This window comes from Arachis ipaensis, chromosome B02, assembly GCF_000816755.2.
Source record: "Arachis ipaensis cultivar K30076 chromosome B02, Araip1.1, whole genome shotgun sequence".
NCBI classification, from domain to species: domain Eukaryota; kingdom Viridiplantae; phylum Streptophyta; class Magnoliopsida; order Fabales; family Fabaceae; genus Arachis; species Arachis ipaensis.
The window spans coordinates 22,190,261-22,213,329 of NC_029786.2; the positions used below are offsets into that span (position 1 = coordinate 22,190,261).

A 23,069-nucleotide genomic window follows, 5' to 3' on the forward strand; every position below is an offset into this window, starting at 1 on the left:
TACCAGAAATCCTTTGGGGTTACAACACAACACCTCAGTCATCAACAAAAGAGACTCCATTTCGCCTAGTATATGGCTCTGAATCTATGATACCCTTAGAAGTCTCACACAGCTCGGTCTGAACTCAACTCGGCAATCAGGATGAAGCCCGGCGAGCCGAGCTAGATCTCATCGAAGAAATAAGGGAAACATCCACACTGCGACAACGCGTGGCTCAGCAAGCAATCGCCCAACGACATAACAAATCGGTCAGAAATCGATCATTCCAAATCAGCGACTTAGTTCTTCGAAAGACGGAAACAGCGCGCCAACCTCCATCCCATGGAAAGCTCGTGGCAAACTGGGACGGCCCCTACCGAGTTATAGAAGTCCTCGGCAACGGAGCATATAGGTTAGCATCCATGAATGGTACAATACTACCTAACACCTGGAACATTTCCTCATTAAAGAAATTTTATAGTTAAACATCAGGACAGGCTTGTACTCTTTTTCCTACTACCAAGTTTTTTCCCAATGGGTTTTGCTTGGAGAGGTTTTAACGAAGCTAGCCTACCTGAGCCTTTGTAACCAAAGGACTACCAATTCTATTATATGTAATGAATCTATCTCATTTTATACAAACTGTATCACATTATCACGTTTGCTTTTACAATCAACAATGCTTGACACGATTTCATCTATGGTCAAATCTCAAAATGACATACGTCTTCGTCTAACATTCAAATCAAGCATATTCGGCAAACACTACATGGAATGCTCTTAACTGAATTCCTATCAATCGCACAAAATGCTGATCAAACCACTCAGCACAAATCAAAAACGAATATAGATAAGGTCAAACAAACTCTATTAATGACCTCCAAAACAGTTACTGTCAATAATGTATAATCAATTACATTATCCATCAAAACATAAAAACATTTCACCAAAACAAAACTCCATTAAAATACTAAATATTCTCTGCCTCATCTTCAGCAACACCATCATCCTCAACCATCTTCCCATCTCGAACGATCTTACCAGGATCAAACTCAGAAAAATCAACACCTGGAGCAATAAACTTCGCTTGTAAGGCCGCCCTTTCAAAACCCTCTACAAACGAATCCAAAATTTCATCACTTTTCTTCTTCTCCATCTCCTTCAGCCGAGCAGTAACATCAATCAGCCGAGTTTCCATACTCACCAAATCAGCTTCCTTTTTCATCAAGTCTTCAACATCCTTAGCATAACTATCCTTAGTCTCCTTTAGCGACTTTTCACTTTCAGCCAACTTACTCTGCAGCTCAGAAACAACACTCTTCCTTTTACTTAACTCTTCTTTCATCACCAGAAGTTCATCGTTCTCCTCTACCACTTTCTTATGCCTCAGCTCCTGACTCCGCCCCAAGCTGGCCAACCTCAACCCAACAACCTACAAAACATAACAACAACAAGGAAAGAAAATACATAAAACCCAACTAACCAGGAAAAAACCTAAACCAAAGGGAAGACCTTACCTGCATATATTGCCCAATAGCTACTTCACCAACCTCTTTTGCAAGAGAAACATCAGCCTCAGATTGACAATGTTCGTCTACAACAGCCATGTAAGGATACTATTTCCCCCACACAGAAACACCCTCACTGAGCTCGGACATCTCATGAAGTTTTTTCTGATTCCCAACAAAAGCCCGAATCTCATCCAGAGACACTTTTTCTTCCTTCCCACTAGACTCATCGGACAAATCCACCACCCCCTGACTTCCTCTTCCTCGCAATTACCTTCCTACGCCCCTGACGAGGCTGAACTACCTCCCCAGGCGTTGCCACTTTCTCACAGTTCGACGATAAAACCTCCTTTTCCAAATTCTTACTTTTGCAAGCATATTCGGCAAACACTACATGGAATGTTCTTAACTGAATTCCTATCAATCGCACAAACAGCCGATCAAACAACTCAGCACAAATCAAAAACGAATATAGATAAGGTCAAACAAACTCTATTAATGACCTCCAAAATAGTTACTGTCAATAATGTATCATCAATTACATTATCCATCAAAACATAAAAACATTTTACCAAAACAAAACTACATTAAAATACTAAATATTCTCTGCCTCATCTTCGGCAACACCATCATCCTCAACCATCTTCCCATCTCGAACGATCTTACCAGGATCAAACTCAGAAAAATCAACACCTGGAGCAATAAACTTCGCTTGTAAGGCCGCCCTTTCAAAACCCTCTACAAACGAATCCAAAATTTCATCACTTTTCTTCTTCTCCATCTCCTTCAGCCGAGCAGTAACATCAATCAGCCGAGTTTCCATGCTCGCCAAATCAGCTTCTTTTTTCTTCAAGTCCTCAACATCCTTAGCATAGCTATCCTTAGTCTCCTTCAGCGACTTTTCAGTATCAGCCAACTTACTCTGCAGCTCAGAAACAACATTCTTGCTCTTTCTTAATTCTTCTTTCATCACCAGAAATTCATCCTTTTCTCTACCACTTTCTTATGCCTCAGCTCCTGACTCCGCCCCAAGCTGGCCAACCTCAACCCAACAACCTACAAAACATAACAACAATAAGGAAAGAAAATACATAAAACCCAACTAACCAGGAAAAAGCCTAAACCAAAGGGAAGACCTTACCTGCATATATTGCCCAATAGCTACTTCACCAACCTCTTTTGCAAGAGAAACATCAGCCTCAGATTGACAATGTTCGTCTACAACAGCCATGTAAGGATACTCTTTTCCCCACACAGAAACACCCTCACTAAGCTTGGACATCTCATGAAGTTTTTTCTGATTCCCAACAAAAGCCCGAATCTTCTCCAGAGACACTTTTTCTTCCTTCCCACTAGACTCATCGGACAAATCCACCACCCCCTGACTTCCTCTTCCTCGCAATTACCTTCCTACGCCCCTGACGAGGCTGAACTACCTCCCCAGGCGTTGCCACTTTCTCACAGTTCGACGATAAAACCTCCTTTTCCAAATTCTTACTTTTGAAGCGTGACCTCAAAGAAGCAGCCGAGACCCCAGGGTACTTCCCACCTGCAATATAAAAACAAGAACACATCAAAAACCCATACAAAGTCAATACAAAAATAACAAATATCCCAAACTCACCTAGGTAATTTATCATTGCCTCCTTATCATCTTCCCATTTGAGTAACTCATACATAGATATTAGATCCTTACGATCAATACCCTCAACCAAAAATTCAATCAAACACACATTCCTCGGCGAAATGACTTCAGGACTGAGTATATTTTGCGGTTCTGAACACCACAACAAAGAAAATTTCTCGGTCAGATTTTCATCAGCATAAAAAGAAAATTCATTTTCTACACTCCTAACCTTAAGATACATTTCTTTAAAATCCTTGAACGAGGATTTATACAACCTAAAAATAGCAAACCCAGGGGTGCTATTGAAATTTATCCAACCCCCCTTCCACACCCCATTTGCTTGAAATAAAGAAAAAAACAAATCAACCATTGGCGTCTCCTCAAGATATTCCATCAAAACCTCAAAGGAACGCAGAAACGCCCAGCCATTAGGATGAAGTTAAGACGGAGCACAGTTCAACTGTTTCAGAACTTGGCACTCAAACTCTGTAAATGGCAATTTCACCCTCAACTCCTCAAGCACACAGCTGTGCATGTAGAAGAACTCGAAACCCTGCCCTCGATGATACACCCTATCATCGTTACTACATGAAAGCAACTCAATCTGAACCCCAGAACCAGCCCTAATGACTCTTGCTAAGTTCACCTCCTTCACTGCAGATTCATCACGAAACAGAGAGACTTGAAATTTCACATCCTCACCAACCCAGTCATAAGACCAATCAATCTCACCTTTTTTATCTTTCTCCAACCCCATTAGAACACAACAACAAGAACAGCAGAAGGGAACAAGAACAGAAGAAGAGAAAAGAGAAAGAGAAAATAATTCAGAAGCAAAGAGACAACATGCACATACCTCTTTTGCTCATTCTGAAAGAGAAAATAATTCAGAAGCAAAGAGACAACATGCACATACCTCTTTTGCTCATTCTGTTACCAAAATCGAAAAACCCAAGCACCAAAAGAAACTAGAGTTAACTTCTACCAGTAACCCAAACGGTTCGAATACTGAAACTATTTCCCATTAAAATCTAAAACCACAAACTACATTGGAAAGGCAACAAGCCTTTAATGCTCCCATTAAACTCTCTCTCTCCTCCCCAAAACAACGCCATGATTCCCCATGTCATATCAAACAATACTTTTTTAATGAAGTAAGTTGAACTGGGGGCTCACTCGATACCCTATCCAACCGAGTTATAACTCCTTAAAGAAGCTCAACCTGCTTCATTAAAAACTCTCCACAGGCCAAGCTTGGGGGCTATGATATGGTCGTCATAAACGAGCTATAACTCGGCACGGTCCGTTATAGCTCCTCCATTCATGAGCCATAACTCGGTCAGATAAATGCTCCGTCATAACCGATGATAAAACGGTAACGTAATCAAGGGACGTTACCTATCTTTTTGTAACCGACTTTAAATACTAGAGACGTAACAGCCGAGCAGTCGACCATATAAAAGCCAGGTAAAGTATTTTCTTCGGCAAGTAAGATATAACACAATATACTGACTTAAGCTTTGGAGTGCCTTTGCAGGTACACTCCCCCCTCATTTGTTCGCGCTATTCACGTCACACCAGAAAGAAAAGCTCGGAATTCAAGGATTGGACGATCAGCCTCAAAGCATATAAGCTCGGTTAATACCTCTATTTCGCAAGCAAGAACAGCTACCTTTGGCAGTAGAGGCCCTTGGTTCTGTGAGTTATGAGAAAGGGGATAGTGAATCAAATAGCGCAATTCTTTAAGGCGTGTGTTACACACACTTTGCTTTAGGCTTAATTCGCCTCCACCAATATACAATGGTGTGCAAAATGGGTTACTGGCAAATTTTTTATAGGATACAATGAAGAACACTTGACTTGTTTATGCACTCACACAGTCAAGCCTTACACTAAATGATAATTTACAGAATAATATTCTCAATTCTTTCTTTTGCGCATAAAGAAAGTATTGAGATGGATTCTTCAGCAATAATGAAATGAGGGAAATTTATAGAGACGGAGTACATGCAACATGCAACTACATACTCAACAGACACAACTTTTCAAATAGTTACAACCTTTTAACAGACATAACTATTCAAATAGTTGCAACCTTTTAACATGCATAACTTTTGAATAAGTCACAACTCTATGAAGAGATGTAACTCTTCAAAATAGCTTTTCACATATTTTGAAAATATATCTCACAATGCCCCACCATTTTCAAAATTTCTTTTCAATCCTATCATTCTGAAAGTTTTATGCTTTCAGTAGAGGTATCTTGCGATTTGAACCTTTACCTAGTAACCAGTGATATTCACTCATCCGAATTTAAAATGGTAGACAAGTTTTGAACCATTTAACTCATATGAACAAGCGTGCACTGATGACACATAAAATTTCGGTATCATTTAAATGTTATATTTAATATGACACATTTAGTATATTACATGGCCTTATGTCTTGTATCCTTTCGTGAGTATTTTAAGAGTAAAATCTTAACTCTAAGAATCGGCCTCAATTCACACTCATATAGGTAGACTCTATCAAAAGTATCCGATAATTAAATACTTCAGCAATAATATACTTGTTATAGGTCTATTAAGAGCAAAGCTCATCCTGTTCCTTTATAGCATTATGGTTCCAAATACTTTTTACCTTGGGATGAAAGAAATAATTATGAGTACTTGCAATTACTCTAGTGTACTTTACCACATTGAACTCAAGATTTGATGTTACTCAAGTGTGAGTTGGGTTTCCATCATTGGTAATTATTTAAAATACGGATTTTAGTCCCATCCCTTTTGATGTTTTAAACACCAAATCCCTTGTCAATCCTTTCGTCAAAGGATCTGCAAGATTTTGTTCTGACCTTATAAAATTTATAGATATAACTCCATTACCAATAAGGTTTTTAATATTGCTATGTCTTACTCCAATGTGCCTAGATTTTCTATTATAAATTTGGCTATAAGCCTTTGATAATGTTGCTTGGCTATCACAATGTATAGAGATTGATGCCATTGGTTTTGGCCAAACTGAAATTTCATGTAATAAATCTCTAAGCCATTCAACTTCCTTGCTTGTTGCTGCCAAAGCAACAAATTCTGCAGCCATGTTAGAGTCCGTTATGCAAGTTTGTTTCTTGGATCCCCAAGAAACAGCACCCCTACCAAGGGTAAAGATCCAACCACTTGTTGATGCATGATCCTCTGTATAGCTTATCCAACTGGCATCTGTATATCCTTCTAAAACAGAAGGTTCACCACTATACAACAAAGTATAGTTTATTGTTCCTTTCAAATATTTTAATATTCTTTGGACAGTATGCCAATGGTCTTTACTTGGATTGCTTGTATACCGACTTAAGCGACCTACAGCATATGCTATATCTGGTCTAGTACAGGTCATAGCATACATTAAGCATCCAATTATTTTTGCATACTCAATTTGTGAAACAGAGGAACCTGTATTAGGTACTAATTTAATACTTGGATCAAATCACTCATTGAATATCCTTTAAACTCATCAAACCTTTTTAATATTTTTTCTATATAATGAGATTGAGATAATCCTAAATTATGACCATCTCTAACAATTTTAATTCCTAAAATTATATCTGCAACTCCCATATCTTTCATATCAAAATTACTAGACAAAAAATGTTTAACTTTTTTCTACCTCTTCTAAATCAGTACAAAAAATAAGTATATCATCAATATATAAACAAATCATAACACCTTTACCATTTTTAACTTTACTATACACACATTTATCAAATTCATTTATTTTATATCCATTAGCACAAACAATTTCATCAAATTTTTTATGCCATTGTTTAGGAGCTTGTTTCAGTCCATATAAAGACTTAACTAATTTGCACACTTTATTTTCTTGACCAGCAACTATAAATCCTTCGGGTTGCTTCATATACACCTCTTCGTCTAGTTCACCATTTAAGAAAGCTGTTTTAATATCCATTTGGTGAATGACAAAATTAAAAATTGAAGCAAGTGCTATAAGCACTCTAATTGTAGCAATTCTTGCTACTGGTGCATATGTATCAAAGTAATCAATTCTTTCTTTTTGTGCAAACCCCTTAGCAACTAATCGTGTTTTGAACTTATCAACAGTTCTATCTACTTTCATTTTCTTTTTGAAAATCCATTTAGAACCAATGGCTTTTGACCCACGAGGAAGATCCATTAATTTCCAAGTATTATTTCTCATTATTGAGTCCATCTCACCTTGTATTACTTCTTTCCAAAAATCTGAATCTCGAGACCTTATAGCCTCTTCATAGGTCTCAGGATCACCTTCCATATGAAGGCATATAGGTGCAATGCTATCTATTGATTCTCCTGTCCCTTCCACAAAGAACATAAAGAAATCTGGTCCATAAGTCTTTGCTTTTCTTATTCTTTTACTTTTTCTAGGTTCAATATTTTCAACGGGCTTATTTTCTACATTTTTTTCTATTTCTAAGTGAATTTTACTTTCAGGTCTTGGAGTTGAATTAAATCTATCTTCTAAGAAAATTGTATCTCTTGATTCAATAACTGTATTAGCAGAGTATGATTCATTAGATTCAATAACTACAAACCTATAAGCTTTACTGTTCTCAGCATATCCTAAGAAAATACATTCTATACCTCTTTCTCCTAATTTCTTTCTTTTAGGTTCAGAAACTTTTACTATTTCTCTACAACCCCAAACTTTAAGATATTTAAGATTAGGCTTTTTATTCTTCCAAAGTTCGTATGGAGTTATTTTATTCCTTTTATTAAGAATTCTATTTAAAATATAACAGGCAGTTAACATAGCCTCACCCTAATAACCTTTTGCTAGACCAGAATAAGATAGCATAGCATTAACCATTTCTTCCAGCACCCTATTTTTCTTTCAGCAACACCATTCTGTTGTGGAGAATATGGTGTAGTGGTTTGATGAATAATACCAGTGGACTCAAAATAACTAGGATTATAATATTCTCCTCCACGGTCAGACCTTAAGCACTTAATAAAGGTTTCATATTGTAATTCAACTTCAGTTTTAAAAATCTTAAATTTATCCAAGACTTCATCTTTAGAATGCATCAAATATATGTAACAATATCTACTGAAATCATCAATAAAAGTTACAAAATATTTCTTTCCACCAAAAGTAGGCCAACCATGCAAATCACATACATCAGAATGTACTAATTCTAATAACTTTAAATTTCTTTGTACTCTTTGAAAAGAAAGTCTTGTTATCTTGATTAACATACAAGTTGTACATACATCTGAATTTTTAATTGATTTTGGAATAAGATCATATTTTATCATATCATTTAATTTATGAAAATTAACATGTCCTAAACGATTATGCCATAAATCAAAGGATTCAGCAATATAAACAGAAACATTATTTACAATATTCAATTTAAACATATTCTCACATAGATATCCTTTACCCACAAACACTCCACCCTTAGACAAAATAAATTTGTCTCCTTCAAATACAGACTTAAACCCATACTTGTTAAGTAGAGGGACAGAAACTAAATTTTTTTTGACTTCGGGTACATAATATACATCAGTAAGAGTCCAGAAGTGAATTCAAGTTCCACCATTCCTTTGCCCATTACTTGAACAGTTGATGCATTTTCCATGTTTAGAATAGTCCCATTCCCTTCCTTGAATGTATTGAAAAAATCCCTATTCTTGCATACATGTCGAGCTACACCAGAATCTATCCACCATGATCCAATGTCTTCAATCATGTTGATCTCAGAAATAACAGCAATAAGATAATCTTTTATTGCTGTGTCGTTCTTTTCTTTCTTATTTTTTAAGAAACGACATTCTTTCTTAAAATGTCCTAGTTTTTCACAATGAAAACAATTTTCTTTCTTTTTATTCTTTCTGAAGTCACCATTGTTACCTTGGGATTTATTAAAATCTCGGTATCTCTTCTTGTTGGGCTTATTGGATTTTCCATCTTCCATTACGTGAAGATTAGCAGGATCACTTTGCTCTTTAGTATCGTCTTGTTTATGATACTCTTCTTCAAGACGAAGGTGATTACTTAATTGCTCAAGAGAGACACATCCTTTCTATGTTTCATAGTTCTTTTGAATTCTTTCCATGATGGAGGGAGTTTGTTAATAATTGAAGATACAATGATGGTATCATCCATGTGCATGTTATGTTGCTTAAAATTATTTAAAATACGCTCAATTTCATGCAGTTGTTCCATGACAGATCTACCATCAATCATCTTATAATTATTAAAGCGAGTGACAAGAAATTTCTTACTTGTTGCGTCCTCGGCCATATATTTTGCCTCTAATTTGTCCCATAGTTCTTTTGCGCTCCCAACATTTTGGTAGACATCAAACAGTGCATCAGCCATGCCATTGAGTATGTGCCCGGTGCATATATAGTCATCGTTGTCCCATTTTTGCCTGGCTCGTGTTTCTGCAATGGTCTCCCCTTCAACTTCTGGTGGTCTTGGTATGGTAAGAACATATGCCACTTTTAGTGTTGTGAGAAGGAAGTGCATATTCTTTTGTCATCATATGAAATTTCCACCCTCAAATCTTTCTAACTTGACAAAATTCGACATCATCTCCTTAATTGATGTAGCGGCCATTTTTGTTTTATTGGTGAATAATTAAGCCTAAAGATTGTGAGTTATGAGAAAAGGGGATAGTGAATCAAATAGCACAATTCTTCAAAGCGTGTGTTACACACACTTTTCTTTAGGCTTAATTCGCCCCCACCAATATACAATGGTGTGCAAAATGGGTTAATGGCGAATTTCTTGTAGGATACGATGAAGAACACTTGACTTGTTTATGCACTCACACAGTCAAGCCTTACGATATATGATAATTTACAAAATAATATTTTCTATTCTTTTTTTAGCGCATGAAGAAAGTATTGAGATGGATTCTTCAGCAATAATGAAATGAGGAAAATTTATAGAGACAGAGTACATGCAACATGCAGCTACATACTCAATAGACACAACTTTTCAAATAGTTACAACCTTTTAGCAGACATAACTATTCAAATAGTTGCAACCTTTTAACAGGTATAACTTTTGAATAAGTCACAACTCTATGAAGAGATGTAACTCTTCAAAATAGCTTTTTACATATTTTGAAAATATATCTCACAGGTTCCTTATTACGTACAATAAACTATGATGAAAGGGATTGGGATAGTGTATTGAAAAGTGAACTACGGGAAGTTTTTGAAGATCAAAATGACGAGATTATTCCTGCATTAAGAATTAGCTATCATTATCTTCCTTCAAATCTAAAGCGATGCTTTGTTTATTGTTCTTTGTTTCCAAAAGATTATGAATTTGATAAAGGTGAGCTGGTCTTGCTATGGATGGCAGAGGAACTTTTACAGCCAAAAGGAAAAAAGTCTTTGGAAGAACTTGGTTGTGAATATTTCGATCAATTGGTTGCAAGGTCCTTTTTTCAGTCCTCTAGTACTGATAAAAGCTTCTATGTGATTCATGATATCATGCATGATTTGGCAACAATTTATGCTGGAGAATTCTATTTTAGAGCTAAAAAACTTGAGAAAAATAACAGGATCAGCAATAAAACTCGTCATTTATTGCATAACTCAAGAGGAAACTATCCCTGCTCGCAACTTGTTGTAGCTTGTGGTAAGGTAAAGGATGTGAGGACATTTCTTGAAATAAATTTGAATGATGATGATCATCCTTTCAATATGGAAAACGCTCCTCATATCTTTTCATCACAGCTGAAGTGCTTAAGAATTTTGTCATTTAATACATTTCCTCTTTATTCATTACCCAATTCAATAGGTGAATTGATTCATCTGCGTTATTTGGATCTCTCGTATACATGTATACAGACATTGCCTGAGGAATTGTGTACTTTGTACAATCTCCAAACATTAAAGTTGAATAAATGTCGTTGGCTAATGAAGCTACCCAACAATATGCAAGATCTTGTAAATTTACGTCATCTTGATATTGAAGGAGCTGGTCTTGAAGAGATGCCAAAAGGAATAAGCAAAATGAGGGATTTGCAGTTTTTAAGGGCTTGTTTGGATGAGCTTTTAAGAAAAGATTTTTTTTCGAGTTATCTTTTTTTAAAAGATCTTATAGAGAAGTAAAAGTAATTTTATGTTTGGATATCTCATGTAAAAAAGTCTTTTTATCTATCTATTATGTTTGGGTATAACAATATAAAAGTACTTTTTTGTTTATTTATTACATGAAAAACATCTTGTTTTAAGGAAAAAAGATCTTTTAAAAAAAAGATGTAAATTACAGCTTCTCAAAAAAGATCTTTTTTTTTATTTTACTAGTGCTTTTACTTTTACTACTAGAAATTTTTCAAACACGTTAAAAAATAAAAAAAAAAATCTTTTTTTGGATTTTTTTAACAAAATAATGGCACCCAAACATGCACTAAGTGACTTTGTTATCGGCAAACTTGCATAGAATAATGGAATAAAGAATTGGGAGCTCTTGCAAATATTCACGAGATGCTTCGCATTTGCCAATTAGAGAATGTCATTGATGGTGATCAAGCTTTGGAGGCAAGAATGGCTGAGAAGAAGAACATTAGGAGTCTATATTTGACTTGGTCATCGGACAATGATACGGCTGATTCTCAAGATATAATCAACAATCTAAGGCCTCACACAAACTTGAGAGAGCTATCAATCAATGAGTACATGGGTCAAACATTTCCAAATTGGTTAGGACATTCTTCCTTCAGAAATATGACCAAAATCTACTTGAAATGCTGCAGCAATTGTTTTGAGCTTCCTTCTCTTGGACAGCTACCCTCTTTGAAGCACTTGCAGCTCAACGAGTTTAACAAATTAACGCGCGTCGGTGCCAAGTTTAACAAAGATGATGAATCTTCTTTTTGCGGGACACCCTTTCCAATGCTTAAAACTCTGTGTTTTTCTGATATGTATTGTTGGGAGGAGTGGCTTTCAGTTTCATCTAAGTTTGAGTTGGATGCTTTTCCTCGGCTTAGGGTGCTTACAATGCGAAATTGTCCTTTGTTAAGGGGAGATTTACCCAGCCAACTATCTGCTTTGAAAAGCATTCGCATTAGTCAATGTGCTCAACTTGCTTTTACTCTCCCAAGAGCAGATGCAATGCTCAAGTTATCTGTTGAAGGACCCCACCAAGTGGAGGCCGTCTTTGAGGCCATTGCTCGCAACCAACTAAACTGTCTACAATCTTTAAGAATCTCAAGATGTTATTCGTCCATATCATTTCCTGGAGCATGTTTGCCTTTTTCATTGCAAAACTTGGAAATTCTCAGTTGCCCATATCTAGAGTTCCCAATGTCGCAGAAGTTGCGTGAGTCATTACAGTCGGTATCAATATTTGACAGTTGTTTTTCACTCGTGTCCTTCCCTTTGGCAAGCTTTCCAAATCTCACTGCACTCAGAATTTCATCCTGTAATTAAAAATATGAGGTCTCTGGAGGAATCATATCCTACTGCTACTTCAACTTCAAGTCTCTGCTCTTTAAGCATCAACAGCTGTCCTAGTTTTGTGTCTTTCGAGATGGTTGCACCCCATCTAGAGGATCTCTTCCTAAGTGATTGCTCAGAAATTGAGTCATTTCCTGAAGGGGGTTTGCCACCAAACCTGAGAATGCTTGACATCCGACGTTGCAAGAAGCTGGTCACGTACCTAGCATCCATGGACTTGCGTAATCACTATCTTACACATCTTGACATTGAACATCCTTATGATAACATCAATTCCTTCCCCATGGACGGTTGCCTGCCGTCCTCCCTTGAGACTCTCTATTTGCGATGCTTTCCAAGTCTAGAAATCTCAGACTGTGTTCATACCCTGGGTCAAGCTGTCCGACCCGGGATGGTTAGCGGCAAAGCGATCGACCTTCTCAGGTCAGATCATCCGACCTCTTCTCAAAGAACTCGGCCAAATTACCAGAAAAGCCCAATAAAGGGCCCAAATAGAGGAACACGATCCAAATCCAAAGACAGTCCAAGCCTACTGGGATAAGGGCGGTTCCCTTGTAGATAAGCTGACTTCAACTCAAAAAGATAAGATAAGATAAGATAACTAACTTATCTTATCTAAAAGGTCACTCTACAACCACTATAAATACACTGGAGCACCCAGGTATAACTCATACTCTGATTCTACTAAAAACCTGCTTAATACCTTTGCTAAGTTAAGCATCGGAGTCCCTTGTAGGTACCCCCCACCCTCCGGTGGTGAAGGATCAGTAGTGCAGCCAAGCTCAACAAGTCGGACACGACAGCTCCGGCCTCCACTTACAGCCGAACACGTCATCTCCGATCAGCACAAAAGATCTCGTCCGAGATCGACCTACAGTTTCAGATAACCCTCGAAATATTGGCGCCATTGCCGGGGAACCTGGAAGTCATCCCATCACCATGGCGGACGACCATGACAATGACCACGATTCAGATCTAGAGGATAGAACACCACACAAAAATGCGGACACTACGCCGAAAGATACTCCGGAATCTAACGGAGACAAAAACTCATCAAATCCGGGAGTAATAGAAGCACTTCAAGATCGTTTAAAGCAACTTGAAAAAGAAATCTAGCATCAATGAGAAGTTGGCAAGGATCTACAAAGAGAGCTAAGACGACGTCGCGAATTAGAAGATAAACTCCTACAACTCGAATCCGATCTCAAAGCAAAAGCTACCCGGACCACCCCTGAGGACAATTCACGCAAAGATCATGATCCATTCACTAGGAAAATCATGAAAACTAAAATTTCTAAGGACTTCAAGCTCCCGGATATGACTTTGTATAATGGCACTACAGATCCCAACCATCATCTCAGCAACTTTAGAAGCAGAATGTACCTCACTGACGCCTCAGACGCCGTTCGCTGCAAAGCTTTTCCCACGACTCTCACGAAGACAGCAATCAGATGGTTCGACAACCTACCTCCAAAGTCCATCTCAAGCTTTGATGACCTAGCCAAAAAATTCCTGGCCGGATTCTCCATCCAAAAAGACAAGGCTAAGCACGCCCCCAGTCTACTAGGAATCAAGCAAGGAGATCGAGAAAGTCTTCGCAAGTACATGGAAAGATTTAACAAAACATGCCTAGATATACAAAGCTTGCCAATAGAGGCCGCCATCATGGGCCTCATCAATGGCCTACGAGAGGGACCTTTTAGCCAATCTATATCAAAGAAATACCCCACATCTCTAGATGAAGTGCAAGAGCGAGCGGAGAAATACATCAACATGGAAGAAAACTCTCGGTTAGGAGAAATCTCAAAGTCCGGATTTCCCTACCGAGACAAAGTTAAAGAGTCCAAAAAGAAGGAAGATTGACAAGGGGAGAAAATCAAAAAGTATCATAATTATACTCCACTTAGAGTATCGTTGGTAGATGTCTACAAAGAAGTCTGCCATACGGAGAAAATACCCCCAGCTCGACCCCTCAAAGGCAAAAGAGGAGGGGGAAACCGAAACGAGTATTGTGAATACCATCGTGTCCATGGACATTCCACCAACGAATGCTTCGATCTAAAAAATATCATAGAAAAGTTAGTGAGAGAAGGAAAACTAGATCGGTATTTGGCCACCCGAGACGATGAGCAAAGAAAAAGGAGAAGGGACGAGGAGGTTGGACAAACCGAGCGATCACCTCGTACGCTAGAAAGACATGTTCATATGATAGAGGAAGCACCCGACATTCCTGCAATTACGTTCACCAAGGAAGACGCGTCCAGTATCATCCCAGGACACGACGATCCCATGGTCATCACCATCATACTGGCAAACGCCAATCTCCACCGCACACTAATAGACCAAGGGAGCTCCGCCGACATCTTATTCAAAACTGCCTTCGACAAGCTCGGCTTAGAAGAAAAAGAGCTTAGAGCATACCCGAACAGCCTGTTCGGACTGGGAGATACCCCAGTACAACCCCTGGGATATGTGTCACTACATACAACTTTCGGAAAAGGAAACCAATCCAGAACACTTAAAATAGACTACATCGTGGTCGACGTAAGTTCAGCCTACAATGCCTTAATAGGTCGGACAACACTAAATCAACTCGGTGCAATAGTCTCAACTCCACATCTATGCATGAAATTTCCAACCGCAGAAGGAATAGCTACGATAAAAGCAGATCAAAAGATGGCACGCCGCTGCTACAACGAAAGACTAAATCTCAAAGGCAGAGGAGAAGAATTCCATACAATTGAGCTTGGTGGAGTTCAGAGACGAGAAGAACTACGACCACAGCCCGAAGGTGAAGTAGAGAAAGTTCAGATCGGAGACACCTCGGACAAAATAACTAATATTGGCACGATCCTAAAGGGAGACGCAAAAGAATTACTAGTACAGTTCTTACGAGATAATGTCGATCTCTTCGCATGGAAAGCTGCAGACATGCCAGGCATAGACCCCAAACTAATGTGTCACAAGTTGGCGGTCTATCCAGGATCTCGGCCGGTATAGCAGAGACGAAGAAAACTTGGGACAGAACGATCCCAAGTTGTGGAAGAACAGGTACAAGCACTACTGGAGGCAGGATTCATAAGAGAAGTCAAGTACCCACTATGGCTAGCTAACATCGTCTTGGTGAAAAAATCAAATGGGAAGTGGCGAATGTGCACCGACTACACCGATCTCAACAAAGCCTGCCCAAAAGATCCTTACCCACTCCTAAGTATCGACGCTCTGGTAGATGCCTCATCCGGATATAAATACCTCTCGTTTATGGATGCATATTCCGGATACAATCAAATCCCCATGTATCCACCAGATCAAGAAAAGACCACGTTTTTAACACCAAAAGTAAATTACTGCTACATTGTGATGCCTTTCGGTCTCAAGAATGCGGGAGCTACTTATCAAAGGCTAATGAATAAAGTCTTTTCAGATCATATCGGAAAAATCATGGAAGTCTACGTGGACGACATGTTAATAAAGACACAAAGTGAAGAGACATTATTGTCCGACCTGGCCCAAGTGTTCGACACTATAAGGAAGCATAACATGCGACTCAATCCTGCAAAATGCACCTTTGCAGTAGAAGCAGGCAAATTCTTAGGTTTCATGCTCACACAAAGAGGAATTGAGGCAAATCCGGACAAATGCCAGGCCATACTCAACATAAAGAGCCCAACTTGTGTCAGAAAGGTACACCAACTCAACGGGAGATTGGCAGCCTTATCCAGATTCTTAGTAGGATCAGTGATAAGATCTCTCTCCTTCTATGCCACTTTAAGGAAAGGAAAGAAGTTCGAATAGACAATGGAGTGCGAGCAAGCCTTCCAGGATTTCAAAAGTTTCCTGGGACGACCACCTATCTAACTCGACCACGAGAGGAAGAGCCACTCGTATTATACCTCGCGGTAGAAAGTCGGGCAGTAGCCTCGGCACTGGTTCGAGAGGACGACAAAGGGCAACAACCTATATACTTCATTAGTAAAGCGCTGCAAGGATCCGAGCTGAACTACCAAAAAATAGAAAAGTTTGCCTATGCTCTCATACTGACGTCTCGACAACTTCGCCCGTACTTCCAGGCTCATACCATTAAGGTTCAGACCAACCAACCCATAAGAAGGATATTGTAGAAAACGGATCTAGCAGACAGAATTTTACAATGGGCAGTCGAGTTATCCGAGTTCGACCTCCAATATGAAGCTCAGACAGCCATCAAATCACAGTACTTAGCCGACTTCATTGCAGAATTCACAGACACCCTGGAAACCCCCACAGAATGGAATTTCTACGTGGACGGTTCCTCGAATAAGACTGGAAGCGGCGCAGGTGTGATAATAGAAAGCAACCAAGGAACCCAAGTTGAGCTCTCCCTCAAATTTGGGTTCCCGGCCTCAAACAACCAGGCGGAATATGAAGCGTTACTAGCTGGTTTGAAGCTAGCTAAGGAGGTGGGAGCTCAAAAAGTCAACATCTTCAGCGATTCACAAGTAGTCACCTCACAAGTAACAGGAAGCTACCAAGCCAAAAATCCCACCATGAAAAAATATTTGGATAAGACCAGGGAACAGCTCGGACAGCTTGGGGAATATAAGATCCACCACATACCCCGCGAACAAAATGCCCGAGCTGACGCACTCTCAAAGTTAGCCAGCACCAAACCAGGGGGCAACACCAGAAGCCTCATCCAGGAAATGCTACAGAGCCTGTCAGTCTCGGAAGAGGAAAAAATTCTGGCCATAACATGTCAGGATCAAGGATGGATGACCCCCATAATTAGCTACCTCAAAACAGAAACACTCCTCACAGATGAAAAGGAGGCAAAGAAATTAAAATGGGAGGCACAATACTACACTATCATAGACAATACCCTATACAAAAGAGGGATTTCAATACCATTATTAAAATGTGTGCCGACCTCCAACACAAGGGAAGTTTTAGAGGAAGTACACAGTGGCATTTGTGGCAATCATCTTGGAGCACAAGCTCTCACCAAAAAAGTACTCCAGGCGGGGTTTTATTGGCCAACTCTACAAAAGGAAGCTACAGAGTTTGTAAAGACATGTCCACCATGCCAGAAACATTCGAACTTCCACATCGCCCCGCCGGAAGAGCTCATCAGCGTAACCTCACCTTGGCCATTTGCAAAATGGGGACTCGATCTTCTCGGACCCTTTCCCCAGGGATCGGTGCAAGTTAAATTCCTCATAGTAGTGGTAGACTATTTCACAAAATGGATCGAGGCAGAGCCCCTAGCCAACGCCACTGCTCAAAGAAGCCGGAAATTCCTATATAGAAATATTGTCACAAGGTTCGGGGTTTCATACTCCATCACCACAGACAATGGCACCAAATTCACAGATGCAGGCTTTAGAAAATTAGTAGCCGACTTGAATATAAAACACCAGTTCACTTCCGTAGAACATCCCCAAGCTAATGGACAAGCCAAAGCTGCCAACAAGGTCATATTGGCTGGACTAAAACGAAGATTACAGGACGCAAAGGGAGCTTGGGCCGAAGAACTTCCACAAGTCCTATGGGCATATCGAACAACGCCACATTCCACCACAAAGGAGTCACCCTTCCGATTAGCATACGGAACGGAGGCTATGATCCCAGTAGAGATCGAGGAAGGGTCGCCTAGAGTAGTCCATTACAATGAAGAAGCCAACTCCCAACTTCGAAGGGAAGAGCTCGACCTACTTCCTGAAATCCAAGAAAGAGCTCGGATCAGGGAAGAAGTACTAAAACGACGAATGGCTTCCAAATATAATCAAAAGGTAGTGCCAAGTGGTTTCGCTGAGAATGATCTCATTCTAATCCGAAATGATATAGGAACAACTCGACCCGGAGAAGGAAAGCTGGCAGCAAACTGGAAAGGACCCTACCGAGTTGTAGAGGTACTTGGGAAGGGCTACTACAGACTATCCGAACTCGACGGGCGAGAGCTTCCCAGATCGTGGTACGCCTGCAACCTAAGAAGGTACTATAGCTAAAGAAGGTAAAAGATCTCATCATAGGAAGCACTCTTTTAACTTAGAAGGGCTCGACGCGACGAAGTTGGCCCAAAAACATAAAAGTTATAAAAGTAATCCCTAAAAGAGACCTGAACAAGGTCCAAGAAAGAGGATTACAAAAATAACTTAGAAGGGCCCGACGTGACGAAGTCGGCCCAAAACATAAAAGTTATAAAAGTAATCCCTGAAAGAGACCTGAACAAGGTCCAAGAAAGAGGATTACAAAAATAACTTAGAAGGGCCCGACGTGACGAAGTTGGCCCAAAACATAAAAGTTATAAAAGTAATCCTTGAAAGAGATCTGAACAAGGTCCAAGAAAAAGGATTACAAAAATAACTTAGAAGGGCCCGACGTGACGAAGTCGGCTCAAAACATAAAAGTTATAGAAGTAATCCCTGAAAGAGACCTGAACAAGGTCCAAGAAAGAGGATTACAAAAATATCTTGACCCGACATGACGAAGTCGACCCACATTGAAGTGCGAAAACTACGCTTGGCAGAGACCTCACAAAGGTCCATACAAAACATGATTTTCTTTTTATCCTTTTGGTCGCCTCAAAAGGAGTCAAAGCCACAAGCACAAAGGAGGTCAAACAGCGAAGCTCCAACATTCTTAAATCCCAGAAAGATACCAAGTCAAGTGCAAATAAGCATGAAAATACAAAAGTTTTAACAAGCTTCAGAGGCCGCCAAAGTCTGCCCCAAAGGCTTGGAAACTACCTTTGTTTTTCGAAATAAAAGTTGCTAAACAAGCAACTAAAAAGTTACAACAGTCAGCAAAATAAAAGTTACAAAATAGAGTTTAAAAGCCCACAAGCCGGGCTGTCTACACAATCAAGAGAAAAAACAGCTAAACATTAGAAGCCCTCTTAGTAGCATCAGTACGGGGTAAAGGAGGGCGAGTCTGAATAGGCACAGCATTCACAGTCCCATCATCTCGATTCAGGATTTGACAGTCTGGATCGGATACGGGATGATCGACCTCAACTGGAGAAACTGTAAGAGTTGACACTTTGGCAGCAGGCGCAGGAGGAGGCTCGACATCATCATCATCTTGGTCGTCAGGGACAATCTTACCATCCCTCACAACATTGTCCAGGCTGAAGAGAGCAAGGTCGACTTCAGGAGCAAGAAGCTGAACCTGCTCTTTCAGGTTCTCATAAGCAGCATTTACGCTGCCTACAAGGTGACCCTGGAGTTCGGAATAGTCAACTCGGACCGACGCTAACTCCTCCCTAAGACGCATCACTTCCCGATAAGTGGTGACGTAGCTGTCTTTATGCCTCAATGCCGTATCCTCGGCCAATTTCAAAGAAGCCGCCAAAGCAAGGGAGCTAGCCTTCTCATTCTTCAGCTCATTCTCCAGTTTGGGCACTTTCACCTCAAGTTCCTCCTTCAAGCTCTTCATCCGATCAAACTCTTGTTTAGCCTCCTCCATGAAGGCTTTGGTGGCATGGAGAGGAAGATTTTGAGCAGTTCAGTACAAGGCAGCTCCCATATGTGCCATTTTTACACTACTCCGAGTTATAAAGTCCAAATGGCGAAGGAGTGATACATCATCCATGGGGAGGGCACCGTAGGGACCGATCTGCTGATCTACGAACTCGACCGCATCGAAATCAGGGGCATCAAGGTTGAAAGGCTCAATTGTCTTCTGCTTCTTGTTGGGAGGAGCACCAGAAGTGGCAACAGAGGCTGGGGGAGGATCAACCAAACGAACCCAGGGAGTCGGGATTACCTTCCTCGTCCCAGGAGAGCTCGGCACGGCCGGCTTCGACTGAGATTGGGATGATCCCTCTCCGGCCGCCCTGGCCGAGACGTTTTGGGCCGCGGTAGCTTTCCTTGCCCGTTTGAAGGCCTTCATGGATTTGTTATTCTTAATCATCTCTGCAAGCAAACACAACAGTAAGGAATCAAGTCACAAATCGGAAAAGAATTTACATAGGAACAGAACAAATAGAGGAAAATCAAAAATATAAACTACCCAACTCAGTTTGGAGGAGAGAGGGATTGGTTAAAAATTTCTTTGTGTCGAGATGAGGAGGCTGACCCCAGTACTCTTCCAAGACAGTCACAAAAGCTTGCTCAGCCTCATCCAACATTTCTCATGTATATCTAGATACTCTCACATCTTTTTGCCATTCCAAAGGAAAGGCGGGCTCGTTATTTTCATCCAGAAAAAAGGGCCAAGCTCCTTCAACAGCTCAGACCTTAAAAAAGTAATTTTTAAAATCACGAAAGGATTCTTCAAACATGGGGAAGACCTTCTTTCCCTGGGAAGCTCGGAAAGAAACCCAAGCTGCTTTCTTCTTTACTACCCCAGGCTTCGTCAAAACAAAGAGATAGAAGAATAGAGATTGCGAAGCAGGAATACCGAATCCATCACACAACAATTGAAAGATTTTTATGAAACCCCAGGAATTGGGGTGAAGTTGGGAAGGAGCAACATTACAGGACCATAATAGGTTGGTTTCAAATCAGTAAAAGGAAGGGTGATACTCATCTAACCAAAAAAGAAATCGTAAGCATAGAAAAAATGGCGATCTCCAGCAACCCGAGTAGAGAAACAAACTCTCTCTTCAGAAGTAGGAGGTACAAGTTCGTAATTCTTTTCCTCACCAACACTACTACAAACCCAATGAAACTGCCTAAGCTGCTGACAAAACTCGGAATCAACCAAAGAAACACACAAAAGAACCATTGAATCCACTAATGAGAGAACTTTTGCGTGGTCTAGAAATTTGCGGATAAATCCTCGTTGCAAGTATAGCTTCTAAACCAACAAAAGTCCTTTCATACAAACGTGTTGGGTGTCACAAGTAACAAACCCCTTTGAAATTGATAACCGAGTATTTAAACCTCGGGTCGTCTTCTCAAGGAATTGCAAGGAGGTATGTTCTTATTATTGGTTATGAGTTGTAAATTGGGGTTTATTAGGAGGTAAGGCGGGAATATATTGAATGACAAGTAAAATAAAATAATAACAATAAAATCTCTTGGCAAGGTATGGAGAACTGGAAGTCCTATCCTTATCAGTTGCGATGAGAATTGGGTTTTAATCCCACTTTGTTAACCTCTAACTATGAAGGTAAATCAAGTGGAGTAATTAGCTTAATCCTCAAGTCCTAGTCAATTCCTATGGAAAGACTAGAGTTATTGGAGTAACTCCCAATTTCAACCACTGCTTTATTTGACAGCTCAAGCGTTACCAATCAATCAACCAAAGCCAAAAGGAAAAAATTTAAATTATTTAAATAAAGGAAAGCAATCATAGATCTGAAAATACCTCAAATTAGCACTAATAAAGACATCAAATGTAACATGGAAGAGTTCATAAATTAAATTAGAAAAATAAATAAAAGGAACATTGAACCTGTGATCACAAAAGATGAAATAATCAAGAAGTGAAAAGAATCCTAATTCTAAATCCTAAGAGAGAGGAGAGAACCTCTCTCTCTCTAAAAACTACATCTACTCCTAAAATTGTGAATATGAAAGCCTGATGATGAATGGATGCATTCCCCCACTTTATAGCCTCTAATCTGTATTTTCTAGGCCGCAAACTGGGTCAGAAATAGCCCAGAATTCGCTGGTTGCGAATTCAAATGCGCTGGTTTCCGTCACTGCGATGCGGCCGCATGAATCACGCGGTCGCGTCACCTAGCGTCAGGGGAACTATAGCATATTATATATCAAATCGAAGCTCCGGACGTTAGCATTCCAACGCAACTGAAACCGTGTCATTTGGATCTCTGTAGCTAAAGTTATAGCCGTTTGAGTGCGAAGAGGTCAGGCTGGACAGCTTAGCAGTTTCTCCAACTTCTTGTATTCCTTCCATTTTTGCATGCTTCCTTTCCATCCTCTGAGCCATTCCTGCCCTATAATCTCTGAAATCACTTAACACACATATCAATTTCCCTTCCGGGTGGCCATCCTGAAAGAAAAAGGGAGAAGAGTAACCCAGAAATAGAGATAAGAAAATAAAAGAAGTATGGGTGGGTTAATGCCAAATGATAAGGGTCTCATTTACATGGAAGCTTCAACATGTAAGTGAGAAAACAATAGAAGCCATGGCATACCAGTGGTGCAAAATTTGCAACAATGGGGAAGAGAGTGGGTAATGAAAGATAATATGAGTTCATGTCAATGCAAAAGGAATATCAGTATTATAAAAATTAGCATTGATTTAAATAATATTACCCAATCAGAATTAAACAAGTCACTAAGCACCAGGAAAATATCAGAAAAGATGTAACAGTTGAATAAGAATATTTGAACACCAATAATAACTTTAGAAAAATAAAATATGCAATGAATGAAAGTATGCAATTAAATTAAATAAAATAAAATGAAAGTGAAAAAGAATGAGAAGTAGAAAAAGAAAGTGAGAAAGGAGAGAGAAGGAAGAAATTAGGATTAGAAGAGAAAAGATAAGAAAATTGGCACTAATCTGGATAGGTTGTGCGACGCTGGC

General features: G+C 39.6%; 1 protein-coding gene and 1 long non-coding RNA gene across 2 annotated transcripts in view; one reads left to right on the forward strand and one right to left on the reverse strand.

Moving 5' to 3' along the window:
- The window catches only part of LOC107628252 (E3 ubiquitin ligase PQT3-like), a 44,514-nt gene that overhangs the window by 14,004 nt on the left and 7,441 nt on the right, over positions 1-23,069 (forward strand). The gene's annotated exons all lie outside the window — the stretch shown is intronic.
- LOC110268779 overlaps positions 12,828-23,069 on the reverse strand; it is a 16,434-nt gene continuing 6,192 nt past the window's right edge. Inside the window, exon 3 of the long non-coding RNA XR_002357243.1 lies at positions 12,828-12,938. This is a non-coding gene — a long non-coding RNA (uncharacterized LOC110268779). The remainder of the gene's footprint in view (positions 12,939-23,069) is intronic.